Raw genomic sequence first — 10,634 nt, 5'->3', positions numbered from 1 at the left:
AAAAAAAAAAAATAAAATAGTAGTCAATTTGAAATATTGTTTCTTTACTATTATTTTGCATCCTCAGGATTGTGAAAGATTTGCTTTCAGTGTTCTTTCTATTAATTTTAAAAAGCCAATGAAAATGTATCAATGGATAGTTCTTTCTCAAGGCACAGCTAACAGTCCTACATTATGTCAAAAATTTGTGGCACAAGTCATTCAGCCTAATAGACAGCAATAACCAATAATATATATTATATGAGATACATGGATGATATCTTATTAGCAGGGAAAGATCCTCAGGACTTGCTTCTATGTTATAGAAATTTACAACAGGCATTATCTGATAAAGGATTATAAACAGCTCCAGAAAAAGTGCAAACTCAAGATCCTTATAATTATTTAGGTTTTAGGCTTACAAATCAAGCTCCTTTTCCTCAGAATAAAATTATTTGTAGGGACAATTTTAAAACTTTAAATGATTTTTAAAAGCTGTTAGCTGATATTACTCTGCCTTTTCCTTATTTACAGCTTACTACTGGAGAATTAAAACCTTTATTTGATATTCTTGGGGGGAGTGCTGCTCCTACCTCTCCTCAAGTTTTAACATCAGAAGGGTTGTTGGCCTTACAAGTAAAAGGAGTCACTGAAAAACGATTTGTTACTTACAAAGATTATTCTTTGCCTTTACATTTGTAGATATTTAATATGACTCATGAACCTACATGACCTTTTGAGGTCAATTGCCTCAGTCTGTAGAACTTGTCACACATATCCTACTGGAGGTGATATGGCACAAACACCATTCTTGCTTGAAAAATCCTACTTATATTGGTCATATAAGAGTTCATTCTGATCTTCCCAGACCTTTAGCTGAAGGTAATGATTGTATTGACAAAACTTTGATAGGAGAAGCTTTAGTTTCTGATCCTATTGTTTTGGCTAAATGTGGTCACAATAAAATTCATCTTTCTAGTCATACCTTAAGGCTCCTACATAGATTGCTAAGGAGCAAGCTGGAATGATTGTAGAGCAATGTCTTGATTGTCTTACATTGTCTCAAGTTCCTCATTTAGGGGTTAATCCACAAGGCCTTATGTCCAATCATATTTGGCAAATAGATGTAACTCATTATTCAGAATTTGGAAAATTGAAATATATACGTGCTTAAATTGACACTTGTTCAGGACTCATTTTTGCTTCTCTACATACAGGAGAAGCTTCTAGAAATGTAATTGATATTGTTTACAGGCTTTTACTGCTATGGGATTGCCTAAAATCATCAAGAAAGATAATGGCCCTGCTTATACTGGAAACAACTTTATACAAGTAATTTGGAATTGAATATAATACTGGAATTCCTTATAATCCATGGGAAAAGGAACTGTTGAACATGCACATTGCATTCTGAAAAATTGGCTCTTGAATACAAAAAAGGGAGAATCATATCCCCATACACCAAAAAAGTTTAAAATTTCAATCCCAAGGAACTCTCTGAGTGTGGGGAAGAGGGCATGTTTGTGTTTTTTCTGCAGGATGCTGAAGGACCATGCTAGCTGCCAGAGTGGTTAATGAGACATGCTGATGCTGGGACAAAGAACGATGCTGATCGTGAGTTTGTAGAGTGTCCTGACAATGATGATAGAGAAGTTGTATTGGGCCTTCATCCCTGATCCTCCCTTTACTACATCCAACAGTATGGGAAGGCCTAGAAGTTGTGGTAATAGTAAACAACACTAAGTTGATAGATATTCCTGCTGGAGGAAATTTCACCATCAATAGAGAAATTAATTACTAAAGATTTAGAACTAAAGTCTCCATATGCTTTTGTGGGAGGTGCAGCTACAGGCGCTTCTGCCCTAGTTTTACAAGGAAAAAATTATGAGCTTCTTAAAACAACAATAAATACAGAATAAAGAAAAGGAGCTGAGCACACAGCTCTCCACATTGTGAACACATCACCCATTTCCTGGCTATCTCTCTTAAGTGAGGGCCTGCTACTTGCCAATATTACTGGATTAAGAAATGTCTCAGGCCCCTCCATACTTCATGTTCTGTGGATCAGAATATAGCTCTCGGCTACTGCTCCAGCACCATGCATGCCGCCGTGCCGTGCTCCCTGAAGTGACGATAATGGATTAAGCATCTGAAACTGTCCCACCTCCACTGGAGAGCCTAAGGCACCATGCCTTCCAAGAAGCCCGAGCCTAAGGAGGCTACCAAGCCGGCTGCAGCCCCTGCTCCAGCTGCAGCCACAGCTCCTGAGCCCCTCAAGGACTCTGCCTTTGACCCAAAGAGTGTGAAGATAGACTTCAGTGCTGACCAGATCAAAGAATTCAAAGAGGCCTTTTCATTGTTTGACCGGACTCCAATGGGAGAGATGAAGATCACCTACGGGCAGTGTGGGAACGTGCTGTGGGCGCTGGGCCAGAGCCCCACCAATACAGAGGTGCTGCGCGTTTTGGGCAAACCCAAGCCTGAAGAGATGAGTTCCAAGACACTGAACTTCGAGATGTTCCTGCCTATCCTGCAAAACATCATCCCGCGCCTATGAGGACTTCGTGGAGGGGCTGCGGGTCTTTGACAAAGAAAGGAACGGCACGGTCATGGGTGCCGAGCCACCCTGGAAGAAAAGATGAGCGAGGCAGAGGTGGAACAGCTGTTGTCTGGGCATGAGGTTGCCAATGGCTGCATCAACTATGAAGCCTTTGTCAAGCACATCATGTCCGGGTAAAGCACATTTCTCCAGGGTGCTTGGCCCTACGTGAGAAAGCGAGAGATCCATGGTGGCTGTTACGGAGTACTGGACTCACACGGCTTCTCAGACCCACAACCTTCCCTGAAAATAAAGAGCCCCAGCTTGGAGTCTCATTAAAAAAATAAAAATAAAAATAAAAATAAAAATAAAAATAAAAATAGAAAGAAATGTCTCAGCTTGTTTCCTTTACGCTGCATTAGGACATCCTCCATTGACAGCGTCCCTTATCCCATCCCTTTTAAGATGTCTGGTGCCAGTCATAAAACTTTTTCCCCAGTTTTTGAAGTATCCTTGTTTTTGATCCCTGAACAAAAACAATTTAAATTCTGCTATATTAGTCCCTATGATAATTTGTGCAATCAAACTAGCTCACCTAGTCAGGATCTGTTTGCCCCTGAAGAGTTCTTTTTGGTGTAATGGTATCTTTACTAAAATTCTTTCCAAAAACATAAATAAAGAATTGCTGTCTCTTCCCGTGACCCTAGTTCCTCAGTTGACCTTGCTAATTCCCACCGAGTATTTGAGCTGGAATAGCCCCCCAGATATTAGAATCAAGGGAGTTTTTTTCCTGCCTGTAGTGGCCTGAATCTCCTCGGTAACCTCTGTTGTGGCTGCCTGGTTGGTTGGAGGAACTTAAACCCATTCTTTTCTTACCACCGCCAAATTATCTCCACAATTTGTGTTGGCAGTGGAAGCCTCTATTGAGTCATTCGCTTCTTTACAGGGACGATTAACTTCCCTTCCCAAGTTGCCTTACAGAATCGAAGAGCACTTGATTTGCTGACTGCTGAGAAAGGTGGCACCTGTCACTTTCTGCAAGAAGAATGTTGCTTTTATGTAAATGAATCAGGTATAGTGGAAACAGGAATCCAACAGTTACATAAACTTAAGTTGGCGCTCCAGAGAAAACAGTTTTCAGCTGCTGATGATAATTGGTGGAAATCCTCTATGTTCACCCTCTTGATGCCCCTCCTTGGACCTTTAATAAGCATTTTATTAGTAGTAACTTTGGGGCCTTTTATTTTTAATAGAATTACTGGTTTTATAAAACAGCAGACTGATTCCTTGGCATCGAGACCTTTGCAAATGTATTATCATAGACTTGATTTGGCTGACAGAGGCCTTGCTGAGCCTGAGGTTGATAATTCTCCTTCAGAAGCTGCATAGAATTCAGACCTGTACATACTGATTCTTGATAAAATGAATCCAGTATGGGCACCAGCGTGGGTTGCGAGGCTAAGCACCACAGGGGAAGGTCTAGCACAGACCATCTCTGAATTCCCCATGAGACAAACTTAGTTTACAAGGAGGTTGGTATCTGTTTTCAACCTTATCCTAAGGATTTTTCTAAGGCTCTGCCTCCCCTCCCCAAAAGATACCAAGAGCCACGACTGTGGGTCCTGATGGTACCCATGGGAGGAATTAGGTCAATGCTTCCCCCACTGGTTAACACCCATTCATCCAAGGATGAAATGACTATTGATCACCCAAGTTCTGAGGGGCCTTAATGAAAATAATTAAAAGGGAATAGATGCCAGGAGTCATGGTCTCAGCCATGGCCTTGTGGATATTTTCTAGCTTACATAAACAATCCTGAGAGAACATTCGTGGTCATAACAGTAAGAATGTTTGTGGGAAAAGAGGATACTGCGACCATTGGTTCCAGGAGCTGAAGATTGCTACCTGACCTTTAGAGAGCCCTTGGGCTCTTCCCCCCTCCCTTGGAGCCTCCTCTTGCTTATGCTTATATTGCCACTCCTGAATAAAGTTTTTAGAGATTGATCAGTATGATTGACTTGCTCTCATTCTTTCTGTCTCCTTCCCTCTCACTCTCCTACTCCCTTGCCCTGGGTCCCTGTTGATTATCCCTTCAGGTCGGGGCAGCATATGTTGCAAAAGCCAGTGATAAGTTATCTGACACAAACATTAAAGTTTCCAGTTGTTTTTATCATAAGGAATAAAAAAATTTATAGTTGCTCTTGACCAAATCATTGTTTGTTCTGAGACATACCTAGACAGTTCCAAAACCATAAACCAGCATGGAATCATAAATTGGCTCATTATCCCAAAATAATTCCATAAAGATGCTGAGAGAAAAGATAACTAACAACATAGGAAAAGTAAAAAAAAAAAAAAAAAGAGAGAGAGAGAGAGAGAGAGAGAGAGAGAGAGAGAGAGAGAGAGATGCAGAAATGGAGCCTTTTTAAGTGAACTTCCCCCTGCTTTAATGCTAAATATGCAAGATCACCTCTAGGAGGTGAAAGATCAATATTCCCGTAAAGCACATCAAATAAAGGTTGGAGTTATAATGTCATAATTTTTAACATACATCTAACTCAATTCCCATCCCTTAGCAGTTTTTGAAAACCATTTAGTGTAAGATCTCTACACCTTGAGGAATGATTGCTGAAGACTATCAATTTTCCTAGATGTAAGATTGGAGTAGTGTGTTGAATTGTATTGAGGTCTGCAGTTAATCCATAGTTTGTTAATTCTATATTCATTCAAGCAAATAAATCTCCTAGAATATTATTATTTTCAGCAGAAAGTAGGATACCATCCATATCATTAAGGAAGTGCAAAGACTTTTCTAACTCTCTTCAAAGCAGCAGGAAAAAATTTTTGACACAAAATTGGGATACTTGTCATTCTTTAAGGTAAAATTTCCCAATGATTTCTTTTTATTGTTTTAGACAAGTTAAGAGACAGTAAACTAAAAGCATTTTTTAACAATCTTTAGGATACAATGGCATAGTGTAGAAACAGTCTACTAAGTCTAACATTATAAGAGGTAGGTTACCTAGGTCCTATTACCTTCATGGTGGCATTTACTGAACATAGATCCTGCAGAAAATGCCATTTTCCTGACAATTCTTAATCACAAAATAGATTAATTCCATGGACTGTCATAGTATGCTCTTTTTCCAGGTGTTCCAAGAATAACTCCTGGGTGGCAAATATGTTTTTCTTCTAAGGGGCCATGTTGGTGTTTACTCAACATAGATCTGTGGGAAAACCCTGCTTATTAAAGTCGAATGCTACCAAGTGTTCTGAGCTCTGTGCAATATGGCAGACTGCCTACATTGGTGGGGCTCCCCTTTCTCTGACCTTGTCTGAGGTGTCAAAAAACCCACATGCTTATACATGCAGAGTCTAACATAGCCTTAGATGACAAGTTCAACTCTCTCCTGATAAAAAACCAGTTAGTCTCAGCTAGCACCTGAGATTCTTGGAATACATCTCTATGTTCATGACATCTTTTGGTCCCATAAACCTTCAGCCAATGACCTATGCCCATCCTAGATATTCTCACTCCTGTCCCCAAAATTGTGTATGCCTTGAATCACCCCAAGTAAAGTTCATCTTTATTTGCACAACTGGTCCTGGTGTCATCATTTCCATATGTACTGACAGTGCTTCCAAACTCCCCAGCCATTGTTTCTGTTCCCTTTGCCCTCATGGACTAATATCAGCTGATGATCCACAATGGGAGGGGGTAACACCTAGATTGTACAGCAAATGACATTTTTCTGATCTTTTCTTAATCACCAAAATAGGAGAATTTCATAGACGGTTGTTCCAAGAATAATGACTGGGTGGCTACTTTTTTCTTTTTTAAGGGTCTGTTCATTCACTCAAATGGGATCCTCAGAAAGCCAGGTTATAGAGTCAGATCAGTATAACATTTTGTGGCAGCTCTGGGAGAAATACCCCAAATCTTGCCTATTAGATTATAAATGGGATTTAAAATTTCAGTGGTTTCCTGCATCTTTTCACATACCATTTCCATAAATCCATAAATTAACTGCCAGCACTGCAGCTCATATGCAGGACCCTTTGGTGAATAGCTAAGCGCCCCCCTCATGTCACAGTTGGGTTAGGAGGTTTTGGGGGCAACCTCCCCACTAAGAAGATTAGATGGGGCTGACGTCCTTACTTATAATGTGAAAAGAACCTGATTGACCCTCATCAGTTTCCTAATTAATGATTTTTAAACTTTGTTGAGGCCCATGGGAAACTCCTACTACTTAGATCTTTGCTTGAGCGCACTAAAGAGACCAGTGGGAGGGCCAATATTGATAAGAAAGAACTGAAATATTGGTACCTGGATCCAGCAATCCCTTAAATTTCTTGCCAACTATCCATAGAAGCATGGTGGGTCCCTCTTTAGTAATTCCATTCAGCACATGTCTGAGGACCCAAAACATTCTGAGCCCTGTTCCTAAGCAGACATTACCCAGGTCAACAATGGCACTGGAATAAATAACATTTGAGCAATTCATTGGCCTTTTCCTAAAGTTTAAACGTAAGTAGGAGCAGAAGTCATCAGGTTAATCTGAGCAATATAATTCCAACCATAACTCCTAGAAAAATCTGCAATCCCTTCATGGTCACACTACTTTTGCCCATAATCATTTGAGCTACTTCTGGTGGCAAATGCCCAAATTTATCAGTAGGTATGGTTCAGACTTAATTTCTGGTGTTAGCATCAATCTGGAGGCAGCACTGAAGTAATATCTGGGACTGTCCGAGGTTGACCTGGAATGTTTGGGTGCATGGGACTATTATGAACTAATGAGAGCTGTTGTATTTACATTTACTCCTAAGGATAATTCTGAGTTATTATGGGATGCACTCGAAATTTTGGTGGTGCCTTGGGCTGTCACCCACTCTCCCTGAGGCAAAGATCATGCTTCACAACCACTAGGCATCATAACTCTTTTACGTAATGATTTCTTTATAGTGAGAGCATAAACTTGGAATCTTAGCCATCATGACCTGAAGAGCATTCTGTTATCTTTGCAGACATTGTCACTTAAAGTGTACAAGATGACCACACGTAAAACATACATTACCATTATTTTGCTTCTTGGATGTCTGGTGATAACTGACACACCCTTTGGCCTTGGAGGGCAGCAGCAGAGAGAACTCTTTAGCATATGAAATCCAAGATGAACAGAGAAGACGATGTAATCCTTTTTTTCGAAGAGTGATGGGATTCTGGCATGTAGCGTCAGCATTCTCATATGTTGTTTTACAGTTATTCTTGTCTCCTCATCAACCACCAGGTGATTGACTGCCTATAAAAGATGGGAAATGAAATCTTGATACTGCTCACCAGGACACTGGGTAACTTTAGAAAGTTTCTCTATTTTTTTCTAGAATCCAGAACTTATGCCCTACTTATAAAGCCAAAGCATTGATTTGTCCATATACCTCAGGAGAACATATAGTCTATAATTGAGCATCAAAAGCTCTGGGCATTATTTGGATGGTTTCTGGTAGCTTGGTCCTGGCATCTTTCTGAATTAATCAGTCTTCCACAGTAAATATTCACCATGTTAAGATCTTCCAGTCAGAGGGAAGAAAAGCTTCCCCAGAAATACAATCAAGGACAGCCAATGTAAAAGGGTAGCCTATATTGAACAGAACTCTGCTTTTGTCCCTCAATAGTCTTACATTAAATGGATATAAAGTTTCTACTCATTGCCTCTGGTTTTCATAGTGAGGTATTTCACTCACTGCTGTCATCTTCCACCTCCTGGACACCATGCAGTGCTTCCTGATTTGGAGACTTGTACTCTGACTTAGAAGAACTGAATTATTTTATTGGAGGATGAGAAACATGTTTAATAGCCTCACTAACCCAGCAAGCGCAGGGCCTCCAAAAAGTTCTCCCGGATCTCTTCTTTTCCTAATCTTGCTCTTTTTTCCTCCTGCTCTGATGTAACAATAAATCCCAATCCCCTTACTCTCACCCCTTCACTCCCAGTGCTATGCCCTTACTTCTAAGTTCTTCTTGAGTTCAGTTCAGTTCATCTCTATACAGTTCTCCCTCTCTCTCTTTGTTCTTATCACTTATACATTTTTCAGAATACATGATCACATGGTGAAAAGTTGACCACAAGTTTACACATAAATTTAAATCATAAATCGAATAAGAAGGGAGTGGAGGAGAGGTAGTCTGGTTTATACTTCTGTATCACTGTTCACCATCAAAAACAGTCTGGACAGGAAAGCAAGTCCTGGAATTTGAAGGCAGGAATTGATATAAAGGCCATGGATTGATCACGTGCCCTTTATTTTTTTCCCCTTTTTGAAGAACTTGCCATATATCTCGATTTTATACTTTGACATAATAAATATATTCAACTCACTTGAATCTTACCCCTTTCAAGAAAAACACTGGAATTTCAAGACTAACCTGTAAGCTTAGATTTTTCAAAACCTACTTTAATTAGGGTTCTTTAATGCTTCAACCTCTCTTCTAGCCCATCAACCAAAGGTGGGGATAAAGATGGTTATAGGACAAGGGCATTATGGACCTGTTTAGAAGTAGTTCTTTGGGGTGATTCCAATCTTCATTGTCAGGATACAGCATTCCAGTCCAACAGCGAACACCAAACATTAATCAATAGCACCAGCAGGATAGAGCAGAAACTGGAAGGCTCTGCCAGATCAGCACAAGTCAGAACTGGCACATAGCAACCAGAGTACCATAAGTTCATTGGTGTGTTTCTATGAAGTCAGGACAAGAGAAGATCAAGGAAGACCAGCAAAGCATTGTAAGGGGTAACAATGCAAGAGCATTCTCTCACAAGGATTCTTGTGGGACTGTGAAAGGCAGCCTATTTTCTGGTTGACCTATGTTTAAACCCCAGAAACCTAGCAGGTAACCCTGCAAGGAATGGAAGGAAGTTTGCCAAGCTCCCAGACACCAGGCTCCTGACACAAGGCCCCAGCTCCATAATTCTGTGGCCATCAGTCACATAGGGCAACAGCTCAAGTCCCTGGTACTCCATCTGGACTCCACAGTTACCTGGCAACAGCCATGTAGGCCCAGTCCACTATAAAAGGGGCTGTTTGACCAACTTCTCCCTCTCATGCCCTCTTACTCTTTGCTCCTGCTTCCTGCTTGCTTCTCTCGCACACCTTTAATCCTTCTGGATAGGATTCTTTTATACAGTTTTGGGGTGGGTTAGGGTCTGACAATGGTTACTTCTCATTGGCTTGGTCTGAGAGCTTGGGTAAATCTTATTTGCATGTGGGAGGGTTTGGTGCTGTTCCTACATGACTGATGACCACACACCTCTCTGCAGGGAGCTGTGGAAGGCTGTAGCTAGGGCCCAAGGGCCATGGCCAAACACCTGCCATTCCTTGCAGGTGAAAGTCACCTGCTGGGTCTCTGGGGTTCAAAGCCTGCACTCGACCAGGGACCAGGCTGCCTGTGCACAACTCACTACCCCACAACTCCCCTTTTTCTTTATAAGGGAGAGGTGTTGTCAGATCAGCTGTCTCCTATGTTGGGAACAGTTTGGTACTGAAACAAGACCTGACTGGTAGTGATTTTTGCAATGCCACTCATCTGCATCTGTTTAACCAAAACATCCTCTCATAAGAGCTTCCAGAAAAAAAATCACATGATACAAGTAAGTCTCCAAAGAAACCAGAAATTTACACATCACTAACCTCGACCAAATTGTGAGTTTCTGCCCATCCAGAACAACAAAAATATCCTATGTCAAACACATATGTACACACACACACACACACACACACACACACACACACACAAACAAACAATGTGTTGAAGTACAGAAATCAGATAATTTGTGGATCAGAATTTAGCCAAATAGTGCTGGATACTTGCTTACGGGCAGTAAATTTTGTTTCCTTTAAATACAGCCATTGCTTGGCTTATGCTACAAGATCAAGAATTGATAAATGGGACCTCATAAAATTGCAAAGCTTCTGTAAGGCAAAAGACACTGTCAATAAGACAAAAAGGCTACCAACTGGAACAACAATATGAACTAACCAGTACCCCCTGAGCTTGTGTCTCTAGCTGCATATGTAGCAGAAGATGGCCTAATCGGCCATCACTGGGAAGAGA

General features: G+C 40.8%; 1 pseudogene; it reads left to right on the top strand.

The window, feature by feature from the left end:
• Positions 1-2,167: 2,167 nt before the first annotated feature.
• Positions 2,168-2,716, top strand: LOC110326163 (annotated as a pseudogene).
• The last annotated feature ends 7,918 nt before the right edge of the window (positions 2,717-10,634 follow it).

The sequence above is a fragment of the Mus pahari genome, chromosome 9 (assembly GCF_900095145.1).
Source record: "Mus pahari chromosome 9, PAHARI_EIJ_v1.1, whole genome shotgun sequence".
In the NCBI taxonomy this organism is placed as follows: domain Eukaryota; kingdom Metazoa; phylum Chordata; class Mammalia; order Rodentia; family Muridae; genus Mus; species Mus pahari.
This window is presented reverse-complemented; position numbering and strand designations above follow the sequence as displayed.